Raw genomic sequence first — 22033 nt, 5'->3', positions numbered from 1 at the left:
ACTGAGAAGGAAAAACTGACGCGGAGCAACAGCAGCTCATAAAACCCATGCTTATTTTCAAAATAAATAATTCCTGTTGAGCAAAACTCAAGTCAACTTAAGTCTCGGCCCTCGATAGAAGTCCTTTTTTTTCAGGTGGCTATTCTGGGAACTGATCTCCCACCCCAGTAGTAGTACATGCTTGACTAAAGTCAAATTGTTAAAAATGTTAAAAACTTTGTGATGATTCAAAGCAAAACTTAAGCGTGTATTTCATCGCAACTGCAATATATTGATATTGATATTCAGGTTGTTGTTTAAAGGTTATATTGGTGTAGATGGATTAGATTGACTCGTCATGTTGAATTTTCAATGAAAATTAAAAAATTTATTTCACAGGTGTACCTAATAAAGTGGTTAGTGTTTTCCACCGCTTGTTGATGTTATGCCACTACTCATTGATGATTATGACATTGTAGGCCTCTACCTTTGTCATAAACACGAGTTTGTTTGTTTTTTTATTATTATTTTCTATCATCAGAAACCTTTGTTGTCGCTGTCTTTCATCCAGCTCCTCATCAAACTTAGTAGGTGAGACACAATATCCATAGTCCGTCTTTAGGAAATACTGTTTATGCAAAAGATGCACGTCGTTGTGCATCAGTATGTGTTGCAGCACGTCCCTACCGAGGGTCACTTCATCGTGAAGTATTATAAAAACCTCTTATTCTTTGAAAACATCCTTATAATCATACTGAGTTTATAAGCCTGTTTATTAAAAGCCTTCAAAGTACTCAGTAGTCTGTACACTGTTTGTGGTTGCAGTGCATGTATTATTCATTTATTTTAATTGCAAAGTGATAAAACAGTGAATCAAAGTGATAAAAAAAGGTGTAATAAAAAAAACACAATGAAAGAAAGAAAAAAACACAGAAGCCACACAACATGTTAATTTGTGCAGCTGAGTAAAACCCACAGGGAACATAAAAACATTTCATCCTAAAACAAAACGCAGCAAAATAAAACAAACAGGGAAACAATGAAATCAAGATGACAAGCTAAGAAGTTACTGATTTACATAATTGAATTTAAAAGACGGCAGAAAAATAGTGGAAATCTGTACAAATGTATGAGTCTGTAAAACGGCAACAGGAACAATAAAAGATAGTTTAAGGCTCGACTGGTGGAGCAGTAATCACATGGCGGGTTAGTATAATCACTTTAGTCCTATAAGTTTGTAATTCTGCCCTCTGGAAGAGCAATTTGGACTTTCTCCAGACTTGTTCCAGTGAAAGCAGCACAATAACAGAGCTGGACTCCATGTACACTATAATACCAAAAGTATTTGCTCAGCTATCCAAATCTCTGAATTCAAGTGTTCCAATCACTTCCATGGCCACGGCTGTTTAACATCAAGCACCTCGACATGCAGACTATTTCAACATTAGTGAAAGAATGTGTCACTCTCAGTGGATTCCAGCGTGGTACAGTGATCGGATGCTACTTCTGCAATAAGTCCAGCTGGGAAATTTCCTCACAATCACCTGTCAGTAGAACTTTAACAAAGTGGAAGCCATTGGGAACAACAGCAACTCAGGGCTTGGCCCTTCAGTTCCAGTGAAAGAAACTCTGAAATCTTCAGCATACCAGGACATTTTGGACAATTTCATGCTCTTAACTTTGTGTGAACAGTTTGGAGATGATAAACACTCTCCCAAACCTTTTGGAAAGCCTTCCCAGAAGAGTTGAAGCTATTATAGCAGCAAAGGATAGACTAGCATCATATTTAATCTCATGGCTTCAGAATGGGATGTCACTCGAATTTGTGTGCGTGTGGAGGCAGTCGAGAGAATACTTTTGGCAATATACTGTAGTTATTGACGTTGTTGGTTGTACTTGAATTTGATCTCTGGTTCTTTACACATTAAGACCTTCATTAATCTCTTTCCATGAGTCCATGAGGCTGATGAATGGGTGAGTCCAACCGCAACAAGCACTCGGCTCTTTGTATTGAGTGGAAGTTTGAGATCAAATATTTGATTTTGTTTGGGGGCATCGTGCCAGCTTTGTTCTTGGCTCTGGTCTTGGCTGTGTGTGTGTGTGTGTGTGTGTGTGTGTGTGTGTGTGTGTGTGTGTGTGTGTGTGTGTGTGTGTGTGTGTGTGTGTGTGTGTGTGTGTGTGTGTGTGTGTGTGTGTGTGTGTGTGTGTGTGTGTGTGTGTGTGTGTGTGTGTGTGTGTGTGTGGGAGGCAGCATTCTTCTTGCTCTTCCATGTCCAAATTTCCGCCTCCCTGAGGTCGCCTCCTGTCAGGTGTCAGCAAAATAATCACACGTTAGCAGTTGTTAGAGATGACACGGGAGCCGCCATCGATCAGCCGTCGTGAATCATCAGGCGAGCTGAAAGAGACGGACAGGCCGGGTGTTTCGGGGGGGGAGGTGTGGGGGGGAGCAGAGCGGCGGGGTCGCGGCTCAGCGCAGACAGGCTGCTGATGTGACTCTGCCGGGCTGTTGAGGCTTCCTGGTTTTCATTAAAGCAGAAGATGAGATCAGGGAAGAGCAGGCAGAATCTGTCTTCGGGTTTCTGTGTGTGTGTGTGTGTGTGTGTGTGTGTGTGTGTGTGTGTGTGTGTGTGTGTGTGTGTGTGTGTGTGTGTGTGTGTGTGTGTGTGTGTGTGTGTGTGTGTGTGTGTGTGTGTGTGTGTGTGTGTGTGTGTGTGTGTGTGTGTGTGTGTGGCACAGTTTGCGTGTGGCTTTATTAGCAGCAATGATAGCTATCACTGCCGAGAAGGTGATATTAGGCCTCGCAACTCCTGGGAGGCGTTATTATCCTGCAGTGATCTGGAATGAGGGGTCAGACACACACACACACACACACACAAGCAATGGCACCGAGAGATAGTACTGGATGTGACCATATATATATATACCATGGTATATATATATATATATATATATATATATACCATTACACGATAGCTTGTGTCCAAAACGTGCACATCAAATACACACAAGTAAGACACACACTCACACGGGTCACTTTATGAGATGCTCTTGTACAATCTAATATGAGACAGTGCAGCAGCTCCACCCGTTCAAATATTATCACGCTGGCTGGTTTGAACGTTTCTAGTATTTTTGTAGTCCACCAATAAGTTAAAATATCTATGAAATGAATCAATATTGATCTGCTTCATATCAACTAAACATCTGATAATCTTGTGGATTATCACCATAATATATGATTTGTAACGTTAATACCTTTGTGCTCTGAGTTTCAAGAGAAAACTCATGGTCAACAGTATTCTTTCTCTTGCCCCTCATTTACAACAGTAATGCTCCGACTGACTGACGTTCAGAAAATGAATGCAACCTATCACAGATCAATCTCCAACATTGTGCAGGCATCAGTACTATCTCCTGATTGCGATGCCAGAAACGAATGTTTCCACTCTGAAGTTTGCAGACAGTAAACACAGCAGCAGACACTGATTACAGCAGGTATCATACAGTACGTCTGTGATGACTATATATAATCTTTATTTAATCATGTAGCTGGCTTTAGATTGCTTTTGCAAGGCAGATTTGTTGTAGCGCAGGAGACACGGCAAAGAGACTGACAGTCCAGAATGAAACCTGCAGTGAGATGAGAGTTTAAATGTCCTCGTGCACAAAATTATCAAGTTAGATTAGTATAAATTAATTTATCTACTTTCCTCAACTTTTTTGGGGGACAAAGTTCTGCAAAATCTTCATGCAAACACAGAAAATAACTAAAAGTGATTTTATTAATACAGTCTCGTATGCAGGAGAGAAAAGTGAGAGTCTGGCCAGCTCATATTTATTTTAACTTTGATTTTTTTTTTACTTTGAACTCTGTATTTCAACCCTCTTAACCTCTGATGTCCAGCCGCCACGTCTTCAGTCACCCAGTTACAATGCAATTCTCCCACAAGTGTGAACCGGAGTGTAATATCCGACGCTCGCCATTTGCCAGTAACGCACTTTGACTGGAACAATCTGCCGCGCTCGGGCGTGATGTGCACATCGGTATTTCTGGGGTAGTTGGAATGAAGGATGATATTAACTGCAGCGCGAGCGGGATGTTTTCTCCTCTTTGCTTCACGTAATGAAACGAGTATCCGTTTATTTCTGTGTTGCATTAAGGAGGCGGGGAATGAGCGAGTGGAGTGGTGCTAGAGGTGGAAGATTACATTGTGCGATGATGAGCGTGACGACAGCCGGGAGTCGCCTCCTGCATGAGGACAGGGCGGCGGTATCGCGGCAACATCGGAACACATGCTATAAATAATTAGCTGATGGGATTTCTGTGACTCTCTCGGATTACTTGGATTCGGTTTGTTTGCTAAAGCCCCGTTTACACAACGTTTGAAGGGAAAACGGATCTTTTTTGCATTTTCGTTTTAGAAGAAGTTTTGCCTTTAGACATGACGTCCATTTACATGGAAACTGATGTAGCTTTCATGCTGGGCCACTAGTAGGTGCTGTTGGTTGTTCCTGTATTGAGACAACACACTACAGAACTATATGCTGCAAACAATACCAATGGCGCAAACATTTGTGTGGACAGACAACAACGTGGCTCAGAGCCCCGTTGTTGTGTAAACAGACAAACAAAATGCAGAGAAATATTTTCATTTTTACATTTTCATTTTCATTTTCAGGCCTAGCAGGAGGTTAATTGACTGGTACGCTACCAACAGTGTCAAGAAAGCTACTTGGAGTATATTTCTATATATTCATTTAGATAGCTGCCTCAGCAGCTACCTCAGTTTGGAGAAAAGTGTGAAACTATAATCTTATTAAACCTCACAAGGCTTTTTTTTTTTTTTCTTATTTTTTTTTTTTTTTTAAAGCTTTAATGCAAAACCAGGAGTGAGCCAGCAGTTGTAGTCTAAATATAAAAACATACCAGGTTTTAAATCAAAAGCCTGTAACAAGAATAAGAAGAGACACTTTTTTTCTCTTACGGATCACCGTAAACAATTAAATCCTGGTTTTATATATATATAAAATATATATATATATTGTGTATATATATCACTCGCATGTATATATATATATATATATATATATATATATATATATACATGCGAGTGACAGATCTCATCCTCTCTTCCCACACGTTCACATTTAAGTGACTGAATTCTGTTCAACTTGCAGAGGCTCTGAATAACATGCTCAGATTGATGATCAGGTTTATATACAGTGTGATTTCATTCAGTCAGGGGACAAATCCCATAATGCCTTGCTCCGTTAAAGCTGGATCACAAATCCAGCTCGACTAATCAAGCTTGTTCCTCTTTGTGTTTCTCTGGAAACTACAATGATCTGAACAGCAAGAGTCTAGATCAAGTTATTATTTTTATTTAAAAAATAATTTCCAAAATCTAGCACCTGAAGCTTTGATTGCTGCGAACACACTCAAAAAAAAACAATCCGACGTGCCGTTCGCATGGACTGTGATCAGATCATAGACAGGGCGACACCAACCTCCTGAAATCAAAATCAGATCGGGCCAATTTAAGAGGACAGATGTGATGCAATTCTAATCGGATCAGCCTTCAATTGGATTACTCGCGTTCCATGTAACTGCAGCCAGTAAGAACAAACAATAGAGGCATTATCTAATGAACATGACAGCATTTATCTGTATTTGTGTCGGCCGGGTTGCTCGGCGATGAACTTCACACGCCACCCAGTTGAGTGCAGGAGTCCTCATGCACACACTTGTGCTCAGACGCCCATAGGTGGTGCCACGGGCCCAAAAGTGCGGGTGTGTTTGGGCTGATGGCTGGAGATGGATGAGTTCATTTTAAATGCTTTCTCCCCGTGTGTCTGTCGCTCCGTCTGATGAAGGTCTCATCAGAGGCTTCGTCAGACACTGAGGGAGCGGTTTCATTTTCCCCTCATTACAGCAGGCACTGGAGAATCACCGAGCTTCAAAGCCGCTTGATTGCATTATCAGGCATTTGGTGTAACACAGGCGTAATCTATGCCATGTGACAGGGGAGCCAGGCCAGCGGCGCTGTGTCGAGCCGAGCCGAGCGGCGTTTGGAGTGGACCTGCTTATCAGGCCCGCTGCTGATTCACTTTCTGGACGGCTTTTAGGGAAATTCACTAAATACGCTGCACTGGAGATGATCTTCGTTCCCAGAGTGATGAATGTTATTGACCCGATCTTTGTTGTTAATCATTGGAATACATGTTAATGCTGCTATTTTAATAAATCTAGGTATCCAGACTAACATTTATCCCTCAGTTTCTTGTTGACACTGTAGCTCCCAACCACCTGATGGGAATTATGTAAAATTCGCCACATGTTCTTTCATTCTCAAAGGAAAATTGATAAGATTTTGGTTGCAAAAGGTCACGTTGCCTCCACATATTCCTGGAATGCTTTGAGGGATTATCTTAAGATCTGGCACAAACATTGACGCTCAATTAAAGCTAATATTTCAGTCTTTCTGCTGCTGCACTAACACAACTACATGGACCTTTCAAGCACTTATGAAACACAGCTTTGTGTCCATATTCTAGACGTTGCGGTGGCTCTCGGTGCATTTGCAGGACAAAAAAAACTTTTCATACATTTGCTCATGAGTTTCAAAGTTGAAGCAACAGTAGTACTAAAGAAATACAAGGTATTAAAAGCTGAGGATATCCTGGAGAAAGAGGCAGACGTTTTTCAATCGCTGCACCTTTTTTTTTAACAAATCTACAGCCATACACTCGAACCAAACCCAGACAATCTCTTTATAAAAGGGTTAGGAATCATCCAGTGGAGTAAAAGGTCTCAGGCAGGGGTGTCAAACATAAGGCCCACAACAGGCTCCGATCCGGCCAAAACCACCAAGCAAATTGGAAAAACTTTTCAAAGAAAATAGAGATTTTTTTTAAACAATTTCTCGAGAGTTGCAGATCCAACAAAACACTGAGACCCAAGCTGAGGTATCAGTGATGCTTCCATGAAAACTAGCAAACTAGCATTAGCCTCAATGGGATGCTGTCAAGGTGAGTTTGTAAAAACACCCATAATACAACAGTTCTTTGGACATTTCACCGTTTTTTGCTTTACAGTGCAATTGTGGCCATCTTTGGCAAAAAAAAGTATTTGGTTTTTGTGAAAATCTAGACATTTTAATCACATATACTCCAACCAAGAAAAACTTTAAAGTCTAGATTTAAAGGTCATTATTGGACCAGTCCGGTCCATTCACGATGAGATTGGACTGTATGTGTCTGCTGAATTTAAATGTGTGTCACACCCTTGAACTAAGGTGAGCTTGACCTTAAAACTTGACTCATTTATATGGCATATGTTTCAAGTGAAAATGTATAACTTTTTGTGTTTGCACGGCAATGTTTTGAAGACGATGTCCATTTACATAGAAGGGGCAGAAACATTGAAAACGGTGTAGTTACCATCTTGGGCCACAAGTCGGTTGTTTCTGTAATGCTACATGCTAAAGAGCTTCGATGCTATGTGTTGAACATGATTAAATTATGACGGATACACTCATGAACAGCGTGCTGGGGCGTTTGGCGACACACAGTGAGGTGGGTCTTCGGTCTACAGTCGTGCGCAGACGCCTACAGGAAATCATCACAAGACAAATTCCAGGAAAAATGTTCAGTTTAGGGGATGATGCAGAGCTAAAAGAAGAACAACCCACTTTAATCTGTCAGTTTGATACAAACCCAAATGCCAGAGCGAAACCAATTATCCCCCAAATCTCTTGTACGTCTCATTGAGTTCATCTCACGGTGAAGTTCTCTACAGGCGCAGAGTCTTTCTGACATTTGGAGTGATGGTTCCACGCAGCGTAAAGATATTTGTCTCGCGCTGCAGTGCTTTATTTGGCCTGTCGGTGTGTTTCGAAGGTCAAACACCGACAATAACTGTTTATCACTCCGACAATCATTATCAAGATCCTCTGCAGATAAGGAGCTATAAAAGATTTGTAATTATCACCAGTTTAGAAACAGTAATTACGGGCATCATTAGCATCCATCATCATGTTTAAGTGGGTCCACGGTCCGCTGAGCGAGCGTTCATCCCGCTCCTCCGGTCTGCCCTCCTCCACCGCTTCCTCGCCTCGGCCATAGGAAACATTAGAGGACATTTTGGAACGAGAGCCAACTTAAACAAGATAGTCTGGTCTGTCTTTTTCTTTTCCCCCGCAGGGCTCGCGGTGTTACAAGAGGCTTCACCTTACTGTGGTTCAAATCATTCTGAGAAGAGTTCGCCAATGTCCCTATTAGAATATGAGAGGTTTCCTTTTAGTGATAGTGAAGCATGAAAGCGTGGACACCGTGTGAATTTCTAGAACGAGGGTTCATGACGACGGCTCCCAGACGCCGCGCTTCAACGAAATGAAAGGGAACCGATGGAAGTGGGTTAGATTTAACAATCCCGGCCGATGGTTATCCACCTGGTCGGCGCACGTCTTGCAGCCTCGGCTGCAGTCGGCCAGCACAACATCTCAAGCGTGGCGCTCCCGCGGATGAATTAGTAATGCTAAAAGATTCCATTTCGTCTATCTAAATGCTGTGTGCTGTGCTCAACCTGGTTAATATAAGGAGCCACTCAATTTTTCATGCCCACAGCAAGTGTAGCCTTCAATTTAACATGCGCTTTTAATCCTGGGAGTGCTAAATTGCTTTTTAATGTCGAGGAACACGGTGTTTGAGGAGTAACTCGTGAAAAATGCATCAGCGGTATGCAGAACAAATCAGATCCCGTGTTTTCTTCTTTTTTTTTTTTTTTTTAACGGTTGAGGAACAAAGCAACACCACGGCGAAAAGGAGCGAAACCAATATGTTGTTTTGACACATCTGTCACCTCGGGGGTCTCAGGAGGGAGGCCTCCCGCCGGCAGTGACGACGCCACTTGTTGTGTGTGTGTGTGTGTGTGTGTGTGTGTGTGTGTGTGTGTGTGTGTGTGTGTGTGTGTGTGTGTGTGTGTGTGTGTGTGTGTGTGTGTATGCGCGCACAACGTTGTGATTAATTGTGTGTCTGCTTTCACTCGTGTGCTGTGGTTGTTTCAAATGCTACACGCAAAGGAAAACACGCCACTCGGTCAGTGTGTCATAGACACTGTGTGTGTGTGTGTGTGTGTGTGTGTGTGTGTGTGTGTGTGTGTGTGTGTGTGTGTGTGTGTGTGTGTGTGTGTGTGTGTGTGTGTGTGTGTGTGTGTGTGTGTGTGTGTGTGTGTGTGTGTGTGTGTGTGTGTGTGTGTGTGTGTGTCCGTCCTTGTCCGTCCTCCATGTGTGAATTCATGAGCAGTGTCAGGTGCTATTGTGCCCGGAGCGTTCACGGATGACAGGTGTTTGCAGGCCCGTTAGGTTCCCCAGCACGCCGCAGCCGTTAGAGAAGTCGGAGCCGGCACTCTATCAGGTACGTCTAAAAGACACTCCTCTAATGTCCCCGGTCAGCGAGTCAGTGAACTCGCTCTCGATGACTTCCTCGGGTCCGGCCAACCAATCGCCCTCTGTTATCACGTAACAATGTGGCCATCGGGGCAGACTAATCAGTAGACAGCAGAGGAAAACACAGCCAGCACCGACTCCAACAACAATCCCATTCATGGGCTTTGAAAGAAAGACACAATAAAAACGCGTCGTAAAAAAACAATGCAATGAAAAGACTTTTTCAAACCCTGGTTTTTATAAGCTATCCAGAGACAGTAATGAACATAAAAGTCCAGACAGCCACCATGTAATTTGATTCGATGGTATAAAGTCTTTCATTGTACACAGACGTCAATATCATAGTGCTGCAAACGCAAACCGACAGTCTGCTGTCAGTAACGATTAAATACCGTAGTCATCATCCGGGTTAGTCAGGATTATTGTTATATTGTTAAAATGTGCTTGAAAGGTTAAAAATCGAACAAACACACAAATAATTTCACCAACCTTTGTTTTTACAACAGAACTGGTGATATCACAATATCTGAATATTGGCCTCCATACTGAGCGTTATAACAGTCACCCACCAGTGGCCCGACATGCTAACTACGTTTTCAACGTTTCTGCCGTTACCGTAGAAACGGACATTGTTTTCAAACTGTTGTCATGTAAAAGCAAAAATTTTCTGACACAAATACACAAAAATTATGTGTTTTTACTTGAAACGTTGTCGTGTAAACGTTGCTTAATTTTAACAGTTATTCGTGTGATTTTTATCACTGTTCAGCTACATTATTGAATTTCTATCAATGGTTTGTGACAGTGCTTAGACTGTTGCCTCCGCGACCCGGCCCCGGATAAGCGGAAGACAATGGATGGATTGATGGATTTGTGAGGAAGTCAAACGCTTTCCAGTACATTTTAATAAGTTATCCCAAAGCCGCTCTCATGCTTGATCTGCGGTGGCCTTCATGCATATTCAGCTCGTCGCAGAAAGTCTTCCTCCATGTTTTCACTGATTCACAGACATGACATCCTGCACCTCCATCCGGAAAACTCTTTACTAGTTTGGCTAAAGATTCCTAAAGTGTGGTGATACTCACATGTGGTTTTAATAATAATTAAACCTTGCAACAGTCACAGTAATTGTTTAAAATGTGCAGTGGTTTATAATTAAACTAGTAATCCTGTGGCTCCTCGTACCAATAGAGGTTGGTTGTTTTAATTGCAGCACCTAAATTCAGTGTAAAAGCCATTAGCCAGCAGCCTAAAGCGTGTTTCCCTCCAACTCAGTGACTGTTGTGTACTGAAACTCATTCAGCTCTTTCATCGAACTGAATTAAAGGTTTTTCATACCACACACTGTTCCCCTCCATGTCAGTAGACCCAGGAGAAAGTCTAGGCCAAACCACAGTTTCCTTCAGGGAATTGTGTGTGTGTGTGTGTGTGTGTGTGTGTGTGTGTGTGTGTGTGTGTGTGTGTGTGTGTGTGTGTGTGTGTGTGTGTGTGTGTGTGTGTGTGTGTGTGTGTGTGTGTGTGTGTGTGTGTGTGTGTGTGTGTGTGTGTGTGTGTGTGTGTGTGTGTGTGTGTGTGTGTGTGTGTGTGTGTGTGTGTGTGTGTGTGTGTGCGTGTGTGTTTACCTGTGCGTCCAGGCTTGTGAGGTGGGGTCAAGCTGCATGTGGTGCTTTAACTTTCTCTCTGGATAAAAGACACAGCCTGTCCCTGTTGCCAGAACAAATCCTCTTACAGGCTCAGTGTGTGTGTTTGTGTTTGTGTGTGTGTGTCTCAGAAAAGACGAACGTGAGACAGACAGCAGGCTGTCCCAGATCATCTTGTTGAAGCTCCCTGTTGGTAAACACAGTTACACAGTAAGCCCGGCTGAGACAGCCACTGATGATTGGGCTTAGCGCTGCCTGTTTCCTGGGTGGCCCATAGCACCGGTGGTCCCCAGTGGCCCCCGCTGGCACCAGGCTGCACACACACACACACACACACACACACACACACACACACACACACACACACACACACACACACACAAACATACACGTGCTAAAATAAACTGCCAATCTCAGTCCCCGTTTCCACGACGTTTCAATTGACATTGTTTTGAAAAAGATGCCTATTTCCACTGAAACATCAAAAACGATGTAGTTATCATGCCTGGCCACTAGTGAGCGTTGTCAAAAAGTTGCGTTTTCAGTGACTCCGAGCGCCGTAAGCCAGTGAAAGTTTTCACTTTTCACTTAAAACGAGGCCTCAGTCCACATCAGTTTTCCGTATCGTTTTATGGCCTCCTCTGGCATCGCTCAAATATCAAACTCTTGAGGTTTAACACAATCACACAAACGCAAACAGGACGCTCATTTACAAAGTGTAAGACACACTCGCGTGGATAAGAGCCCGCTCTGTCTGTATGCCGGGAGCCTGCGTCCACTCAAATAACCCCACGGAGACGATGCCGCTGTCAGGCGGCCGGCAGGGCAGCCTCACAATGTGAACATTTAGGACCCGGAGCCTGACGGCGGCGCAGAGTTTGTGGAGAAAAGCATGGAATGTGTCCCGCAGGCAGTCGCAGGCCGCGCTCTCAAAGGCTTCTCTATTACAGGCAAACAAGCACGGCCTTATGCCACGGTCACCGGTCCTGGAGATAAACTTCTGCTCTGCTGCCCTGCGTAGTGTCTGCACGCGCCCTGGTGGAAATCTACTGGCTCACTCGACTCAACTGCCGGGGAAAAAAAACAAAAACAAAACACATTTAAAGACGCGATAACCAGATCTGTGAGGGTTTTCCTTCGACTGGAGGGTGTGGCGAGTTTTGACGTGCTCACGCTTGATATCATTGTTCTGCTAATGTGACACGGTGTAAAGTCTTCCATCAAATACTTTAACTGGAGCTGGGCGGCCGCTGCTGAACATGACAGCTCCGCGCGGGTCTGTCTTCAGCCGGTGGCCTTTCATCGATAGTGACAGATAAAGAGCCCTGTGATCTCGTGAAGCACCAGGCACTAGCCTTGATTAGCATCCCCGCTGATAACGCCGCATGCTAATCATTGTAAACATCATGTTGTGGCTTTGACACACTTCGGCTTATCTGTAATTGCTGTAATTGTTACTAGCATTTAACGAGATCATCTTCCAGATATGGCGAGCACCAAAAGGGCCCGGGTATGGGGAGAGGCGCCCTCAGATCTGCCTCGCTGATCGGGGGGTGGGGTGGGGGCATCAGATCGACACTAACTCCTCTCTCGCTGTGCTATTAATGAAAGGCAGACACAAGCCGCAGCGCAAATCCGATAAAAGGGGCTGGAGATGAGGGGGTCATGAAATATTTAAATGTACGGGGCTTCAAAGCGGAAGAGGCCTCTCTTTCTTGTCAACAGACCGACCCCCTGCAGCCCAGCCGTGGCCCCGTCTCTGGCCCGAAACCAGCTTCACATGTAGGTCACAAACCATCAGCTCACTTTTCCGCTGTCGGGACGCCACCAGGGGAAACGGAGGGGAATCGCCGTAGACATCGCTCCTGCTTCCAAACACACACACACACACACACACACACACAGTCCTCCCCTTGTTTAACGGGTCCCCGGTGTTCTTGTGTTACACAAAGGGGGAGGCGAGCAGCAGAGGGCCACCGCGGTCAGGGAGGATATCCAAGCTCCCGTTAAGAGTCTAAAGATCTTCAATATCACAAATACTGAGCCACAAAATCTTCTGCAACGGCCGGCAAAGTACCAAGAATCGCTCTCCCAGTATCCAGAGTATCCAACGCATCGTTTCCATGTCTTTGTTTCAGAAATGTTTCACCTTCACATGACAACGATTTGATTGTTTTCGCTATTTACACAGAAATGGTGAAAAAGATGAAGTGAGGATGACAAGGCCACAGAGATCACAGCATTCTCGAAAAATTCCAACTTGGGAGCCATTTTCAAAAAAGAAATCCATTTTCAGTCGCTCCGAGCACCGTTGTCATGTAAACAGGCGCCGAAAAAGCAACGGAAGTTTTGCATTTTCACTTGAAAATGTCCGTTTAAACAAGGCCTCGGAGAATCCACAGCACAGAGGGTGTTTCTACTGAGCATGCGTGAAGAGATTCGAGGGCACCGGACAGATCCACCTGTCAGCAGCTGAGTCCAAACAAAACATTTTCATCACAAATTCACTCCCGATACAAGCCTCTCCTCGAGTGTTTTCTTTGCATTTTCCTTTTTTTTTTTTTACGTCTCGGAGCAGTTTCAACTTCCCGTTTCTTGTCCTGCCGTCATTCAGCTGCTCAGCGGGGGAGCTACTGTAGGCAGAACAACGGCCTTATTTAGCTCAGGCCATGCAAAATGCAATTAGAATCCCCTCAATGGCCATGGGGAAAGAAAGGTGGGGGGGGTGTAGAGATGAGAGAGAGAAAGAGAGGACAGCCAGAGAAAAAGAAAAGAAAGAAAGCGGGGTGGGAGGAGGAGGAGGATGGGCAGAGACCTCCCTGCTGCCTGTCACCCTGCTGGCTTTTGATGTCCGCGGCCCATCTTGTCTCCCTCTGGAGAGCCTATCATCAGGCCCCCACTCTGGAGCTGTTGAGCCTCGGAGAGGCTGGTTTGAGTGGAGCATGGGGGCTGTTGGGGGTGGGGGTGGGGGGAGGGGGTCGCCGTTGGTGCCTGACAGAATGGTCTTGACGGAGCGTTTCAGAAGGCCTAATCCCTCCGACCATAGTCCTCCAGCCGGGAGAATCACCCGGGGGTTGTGCTGAGGGTCAGAGCCTTAGCAGTGATTTCCTCAATGCTTTCCTGTCGACGTCCCTCTTTTGAAAACACAGCAGGCTGTTTCTTTTCCCCTCCTTCTCCTAACTCCCCATCTCGTCTGTCTCCCCCGGTTTTGTTTCGGAAGATATCCTCCTCCTTTATCTCCCTGCCTCCCCTCGTCTCTCTTCACTCCCATCGTGCCGCTGAGACGGAGGAGACAAAAAAGGGAAAAATATTATCCCTGCCAGAGCAGTTGTTCTTGGTTAGTATTAAATCGGGGCCTCGTGGGGGGCTGCAGCACTTCTTTGGTTGTTGATGTCTGCCGGGCCCCCGCACATATAAAGACATGCAGATTAGGAGGGAAAAATTAAATCTAAGGGTTTGTCATGTGTTTGTCTGCTTGGCTGTGAAGCCTCACAGAGAAAACCGGGGTCAAATTAAAGGAAGCTTGCTATCGTGTGTTTTCTTCTTCTTTTTTTCTTTTTGCTGCCGCTTGATGAAGTTTCACAAAATAGTCTTTGTGTGACGAGCAGCAGCCAGTCTTGTTTACGCAGTTGTCTCCAGTCAGCGCAGCAGCAAAACACAGTCAAGGACACTGACATGATGTAGAGATGAAGGGAAACCTCACGAAAAATAAACAGAATCTTTTACAAATGCAGCACAACTCAGTCCATTAAGTCTCTCTGTAAACACTGGGTGACGGCACTATGAATAAGCGCCCGGACTTGGCCTTTAAAAGAATTCAGTTTGGATTTTTAGGACTGAGTAATTATCCTGACATTAAATGAAAATGTTAAAAGGTGAAGGGTGTGTGTGCATGATGCCGTGTGTGTTGTTCGAGGCGGGCGGGCGGGCAAGCGCACATGCGCCGCACTCTCTCAGTGATTGACTGGTCTAAAATTATCCACGGCATCACAGCCCACATTCCTCAGCAACGTCTGTAATTTAGGCTAAAGGGTCTACCTTTTTTTTTTTTTTTTTTGAGTACTGGCTGGTGTTGGGGGTGTTTGGGGGGGGGGGTTGTTCAGGAAGTAACAAAAACATCTGAGGAAAAGTTCAATCAATTATCTTGTTGCCGATGTTTCCAGAGCGAGGCCCTGTTTACACCACAACGCTGCTCGGAGCCACTGCAAATGCAACTTTCTGAAAATAGTAAATACTTCTTCTGCACAGTAGCGAGTCGACGGACAATAACAACAGTGGCGGCGTTCAGAGTGTCATGACGGCGGTGGGAAAGAAGAAGAAGAAGAATTCAACGTCATCGTCTGTCCATACGAATTGCTCTCTGCGCTCGTGTGTGTGGTTTCATTACAAAAGCAACCAACAGCACCAACTAGTGGCCCAAACATGCATACTGCTTTGTACTTTTCTGAAACGAAAACACAAAATCAATGCGCATTCACAGTGTAAACGATACCTGAGTCCTGCAGCGTCAGACGGACGGTTTTGCTCGCGTTGACAGGCCGCTTCTTCCTGCGCCCGCAATGTCAACTGGATGTGGTTATTGCCAACCAGATCCAGATAATGCCTGCCATTGATCAGGCCATTTATTTTTTGTCCTCCTACGGCCCCCGTCCTGCTTTCATCGACCGCAGGGAGATAAGCAGATACAGATAAGCAGATAACATAGTCTCTACAGGCTTTTAACAACCGGAAGAAATACTTTTCCGGCGCTTAACTGTCTGACGTGATGCGAGTTTCATATCTCTGGGCTCAGGGAGCTTTATTATAACACAAAGGATCTGCTTTTAGAGGTATCGTCATCGGATCAGATAGACGCTTTCATCCCGCACGTCCGTCAATCTTCCTTAATGTTCGCAGAATGCCAGTCACATCCTTCAAAAAGTCCTCAAAATCTTTCATTCTCTGTGTCGGGATGCTTCACTGATGCAGTTTAACAGAAGAGACTGTCAGCTTTTCCAAAGGATTTTTCCACTTTTGGCACGCCGCTCTGTCCCAGTTTGTGGAATGGGTTTTAACGCAAGATGTGTGCGTGTGTGCGTGTGTGCGCGTGTGTGCGTGTGTGCGTGTGCGTGTGCGTGTGCGTGTGCGTGTGCGTGTGCGTGTGTGTGTGTGTGTGTGTGTGTGTGTGTGTGTGTGTGTGTGTGTGTGTGTGTGTGTGTGTGTGTGTGTGTGTGTGTGTGTGTTTGCATGCGCGGCTGCGTGTCATCCTCACATTAATACTAGCAATGAGTGACAGATTAATTTATGCCTGGCTGTGTGTCTGAGGAATCGGGGAAGAAAGGGCCTGTCAGTACGGCTTGTCAGAAGGGGGTAGAGATTAGAGCCAGTTGTCATTGACAAACCAGTGCAGGCTCTGGGAGATAAGGTCGCATGTAATGACTGGAGAGAGAGAGAGAGAGAGAGAGAGAGAGAGAGAGAGAGAGAGATGAGAGAGAGAGAGAGAGAGAGAGAGAGAGAGAGAGAGAGAGAGAGAGAGAGAGAGAGAGAGAGAGAGAGAGAGAGAGAGAGAGAGAGAGAGAGAGAGAGAGAGAGAGAGAGAGAGAGAGAGAGAGAGACTAGGAAACTGATGGGGGGGAAAAATAAGCAAAATAATGTTACTCCACCTTCGAAAGACTGGCAGAGGAGGAGATGTTGGCAAGTGTGTGAGTGTGTGGGTTTGTGTGTGTGCTATTAGAAATGTTTCACAGGAAGAAGGGGGATGATCTAATCCCACCCCCTCCACAGCAGACAAGGATTTATTTTAGAAATCCTTGTAAAACTGGTTTCATTTACTTTGTAAAGAGGACGTTTTAATCGGCCAGTCATTCTGTTTGTAGTTCATTTACATCCCCATTGGAAAGTCAATCTGTCCATTCATCCATCCATCCATCCATCCATCCATCCATCCATCCATCCATCCATCCATCCATCCAGGAAAATATTTACTGTATGTAACCAGCCTGCTTCTCTTCCATCGACTCAATATGGAAATAAGATATTTGACGGTTTTGGCCGACATCCTTCACGTCTTCCTGACGTTCTCACTCATTCCACTTTGTTTCAAAACTTGATAAATGTCTGTGAAATTCAGCGCACGTGGCCGAGCCCCCCTCAGGATGGTTTGTAATAGTGTTTCTCCCTTCATCCAGCGCCGCTATCACGTTAATGTTCTAATTTGCCGAATCCTTGGGTTTATGAACAAATACCTGCGGGCTGATGAGATCCCAATTATCCTCGGCTTGTGCTTATTTTTATTTATTTACATATTTTGTTAATTAGCAAATATTACCGCGCTACATCGCCGAGACAAGATGGTTGGAAATGATTAATATTATACCTGCTAAGCATCGACATGTTCAGATTGTGAGCGTGTTTGGATGATGACATTAGCGTCTTGACGGGTAGATTCAAGGTTTCAGCATTCTCATATCCGTGAGTCAGGTTAACTGCTAAACTAAATGTTCTTGAAGAGTGGAGATCACCTGTGTTAACTATTAATGAACTGGTGAAAAAATAACGTGAAAAGTTAAAAACAACAAACAGGCTCAGTTTCATCAAAGTTTAGATAATTAAACTTAGTTTTAGGAAAGAACTCAGTCTGGATAGCTGGAAATGTAACCCTGGTCTTGTTAACCAAGTATCTGTAGAGTATAAAAATCTGATATTTCACAATGTCTGTTTTGTGAGTCGTGTTTTGCAAAAAGTGAAAATCATCTTTTCTTTAAATCCTATTTCACAGCAGATATGTGCTTGTATATATTTTTACATGAGTCCATGTACATTTTTCCACTCAAATAAAGAACTATCAGTATATATCATATGTTGTGAGATTATCAATCAACCTTTATTTATAGAGGACTTTTCATACAATACACCTCGATACTGATTTGACAGGTGAAATAGAGCAATAATAAAGTCAAGATATACTTTATGAATAAGTCAGGAAAGCCACTCTCATCTTTTTTACTTACATTATCATTTTTAACCTGAACCACTTCAGTTCAGTTGAAGAGTAACCGTATCTCATGCTGACATGAGATGTCATTTGAGGTGAAAGTGCTTTTGAAGTACCCGCCCACCACATGACTGCTGTTCAATATCACATCAGATGAGGGTGGGGGGGGGGTTATGTCATGTAGAATGAAGACAGAGTTTAGAGTCAACAGGCAAACGTAATAAGAGCTTTTAACATATTCTGCTGCCAGCACTCATGTTACACTTATCAGTAATATTTTAAACAAGGCTGGATGTGGCTTAATGGCAGGAAGGCTCAAAGAGGCGAAGTGGTCCCCTGTGATTGTAATCTAGGAGAGTTCCTGTAAAATTAAACCCTGGTTGTGGCGGGGGGGGGGGGGGACAAACACGCTTCTGGTTTCTTTTGAAGTGTAGAGTCAGCGTCCCCCCCCCCAAAAAAAAAGAACGGAATAAAAGATGACAAAATGTCAGTGTGAAGCTGATGGTCTATAGATAGAACGTGCATGCCCAGACAGCAATTACTGAGATACATCGCACACGTCCAGACTGTGTTTGATCTCGTTCTCTCACACAGATGATTTTTTTTTTCTGTCTTTCTTTTTTTCCATGTGAAACTGTGCAGGGATTTCATTTTAATGTGCATGTTCGTCTCCGTCAGCGTTTCATTTGAATTAAAAATAATGTGCAGCGTGAGATCCGGACGTCGATTGTTTGGTACTGTGGCTCTAATCACAGACTTGTGGTCGCTCTCAAATCTGATAATGACCATTTAAAATGGAGAACAGCGGCTTGTTCGTGGCCGCCGCCGCTCCTGCACAGGCCTGAGAATGAGGACTGGTAGCCATTTTCTGCTGGTGGCAGCCGTTTAAATACATATCTTGAAGCCAGCCATGTCATGCTTTTGAAGCCAAACCACAACACGCTCTTGATGTTTCATCACAATCGTTGCTTCAAACACAAGAATCCATGTGATCTAATTACACGTAACCACAGTAAGTACATTTGCAACTAAATTTAGACCTGATTTATTGCATTTCCTACATGAATCGCTGCTTTGTGCGGCTAAATAGTCTCATCGTAGATGTTGAGCAACTGTGGGCGAGAGGTGGATCATTTCACCAGTGGAAGCCACAACACACAAGGACGCTTCGCAGCAGTCCTTAACTTGATGAGCACATGGTTTAGTCGTTCTCCCAGGCCCTTTGTGACCGAACCTTTATCCTCTGGAGCTGAACCAAGTGGCTGGACTTCACCCGGCCACCTGAGGCCAAACCCTCCCACCGTCTCCGGTACTCCACGTCTTTTGTTCTGTTTGTCAGTAGTGTGGCCGCGGAGCATATAGACAATTCATTTTCTGCTCAATGTGAAATATTCTGTGTCACCACTCTGGGAATCTGACTGCAGTCCGGAGAAAAGCGCCATGGTGTCGATTCTAAGCGAGGATTTGTTTTGCCGCTGCAAATCTCAGGCAACGTTATATCCCATTTCCCATGACTTCATGTCTGCACGGCCGGCCGCTGCCAGCCGGCGGACCCCGGGTCTCTGCGTTACCCAGGGACGGATTAGCATCTCAGCTATGAGCTAAGTCCGTTTTCTGCTCCGTGGTCGCTTTGGGCTGAGCTGGCAGGGAAAGACTTTTGCAATGTGACTCCATTGTGTGTCCATTGACCTCCCAGCCTGCGGGTTAATGCTCATTAGACAAGCCGGAGGATCCAAGAGTTTGCACCATTAAAGGATTTTTCTTTTTTTCCTGCAACTTCCAGCAGTTAAGCAGGATTCATTCTGTGTCAGGAAGTGTCATTGCTTCTCAGGTAAACATTATTTTCAGATCTGCAGTGTGAATCTTAGCAGAACGGTGTCCCGGGCTCTTATAAATAGACATACAGTGGCATCAACACTGGGAAATAACTCAAAGACGATCCATGGCAGCGAGATGATGGACTGTTTGTTGTTGCCCTGGGCGAGCATGTGAAAGAAAAGCCCCTCTGGGCTTTGGTAAGGTTATCATATAATTATGAACTGGCTGGCCTTGATTTATGTGTGTGGTGTCAGGGGTGGAAGCTCGTTAGGTTTTAGGTCTATCAGGGTGGGCCGAGCTCAAATTGAAGGCTGAATGATCCAAAGTCCTTTTTTTTTATATATTAGTGGCTGACCTCCCTCCAGGCCAGTGGAGTGGGAGTTGATTCAACAGGAAGACAGCGCCTGTGGGGCGCGAGGAGGTGCGCGTTGCTCATAAAGGAGTGTTTTGTTTTTCCTCCCCTCACGGTAGCAGCATCCTACTGGGGAATTCATTAGCGGCTGACATCATCTCACTCGGTACAGAGTGAAAGAAAGAATATCTTTCTGCCTCAGCTCTCCCCTCCCTCTCCCCTTTCTCTCTCTCGCTCTCCCTCTCTCGCTCTTCCTCCCTCTATCTCCTCCTCCCTCTCTCTCCTTATCCATCTGCGGCGCGCCGCCGTCTCCCCTTTTTTACGCAAAAGGTATGCGCGTCCTTGCAGCGGGCTCCAAGCTTTTCGGAAGCCCCCGAAAACACGAGTGCGTTTCCCCTGTGAAGGAGAGCCTCTGAGGTTCAATCCAAGACCGCCTGGAAATCAGGAAGTGGGAGGACCGTGAAGGCAGCGGCGGCGGCAGCACGCAGCCAGTCGCTGGATGAATGGGAGTTTGTCTGGTGCTTGGGAGCGGATGGGGAGAGGCTCCAGTGCGCACACGGTCGCTTTGCATCTGAACCCACGGCGACAGCGGGCTTTTACCTGCTGAGTTTTCCCTCTCCTGCGCGATTCGCCGCCGTCTCTGCACGGAGGAAAGTGGCCGTGCGCTTCTGTTGGATTGGGTCGCTCCATCCGGACGCAGCCGGTCTCTGCGCACCGACACACTCGGATCCTGTTTGCTACCTCTCACGGATATTTCAGACAGGAGAGAATACGTGAAAAAACACACACGTTGCGTGGACAGGAAGGTGGATCAAGGGATTTTGTATCTGACACGTCGCTTCAGTGTTGGTGAAGCTCTCCTTGGCTAGACACATGGTTCCCTTTGTCCAAAAGGCGCAGTAGCTTTGTCAACGGCTTTGGATTCTTTTCTCTATTTTTTTTTCTTGGAAAGGCTTCTTCTCTGCATGGCTGTCCTGAATTTAAACGGAGTAGACCTCGCCGTCTCTTGTGTGGATTATATTATTTGAGAAGCAGAATGTGATTCGAGGCCATATTTACCAGACCGAGAAAGTAATATTCTGACTTATTTGCCTCCTGACACATCAAAGGTATGCGTGCTGCCTCTGAGCCTCTTATAATCTGCAATGTGTTTGTTATTGTGTTTTATTGGGTGGAAGAAAGTTATTTTCTGGAATAATAGTCACATGTATTTATCTTGCGACCTTTTTTGATGCCATTTGCACTGCAGCTCTCGTTGTTTACATTCTGCCCTTGTTGCATTATGAATGAATTCCTCATTATTACAATATTTACACTGAAACACTTCCTATAGTTTAATTTTCCATGTAAGCTTTTTCTCCATATTTTTTTTTTAGAATGAATTCCCTGTCTGGTAGAATTCATTCAATACTGAGATTAAATTTAAAAATAAAAACACGCATGTTACTGAGCTGTCACTCTTCTTATAAGATTAAGATTATTTCACATAAAGAAAATAAAAACACCTTTCTGAAGTGTAACGTTTTAATAACACACCGATGCACATTTCCAGTAAAATAAATCCAAGGCAACTGAATCCACTGATTAGAAATTCATTTTATTCCCAGAAAGCTGTCATTCACTCCTGTGCGCGCTGCAACCGGAGCTTGTTTTTTCTAGTGACTTGTTAATGCGATCAAATACAGCAGGATATCCCGGTTGAAATGTTGTTATTTTGTGACTTATCTGCAGATACTATATGAGGCTTTTGTTGTCTAATTCATGTTTAAATCCCATCACTGCACATTGTGTTTGTGACGCGCTGTCGGCGCTGCGCCTGGAGGAG

The 22033-nt window shown here is 44.7% G+C and overlaps 1 protein-coding gene across 1 annotated transcript in view; it reads left to right on the top strand.

The window, feature by feature from the left end:
* Positions 1-22033, top strand: part of auts2a (activator of transcription and developmental regulator AUTS2 a) — a gene marked incomplete at its 5' end in the record, with an annotated part of 337317 nt that overhangs the window by 276238 nt on the left and 39046 nt on the right.

The sequence above is a fragment of the Lipophrys pholis genome (genome assembly GCF_963383615.2).
Source record: "Lipophrys pholis genome assembly, chromosome: 16".
Taxonomy (NCBI): domain Eukaryota; kingdom Metazoa; phylum Chordata; class Actinopteri; order Blenniiformes; family Blenniidae; genus Lipophrys; species Lipophrys pholis.
Note: the sequence above shows the minus strand (reverse complement) of the source record. Positions and strands in the feature narration are given on the sequence as shown.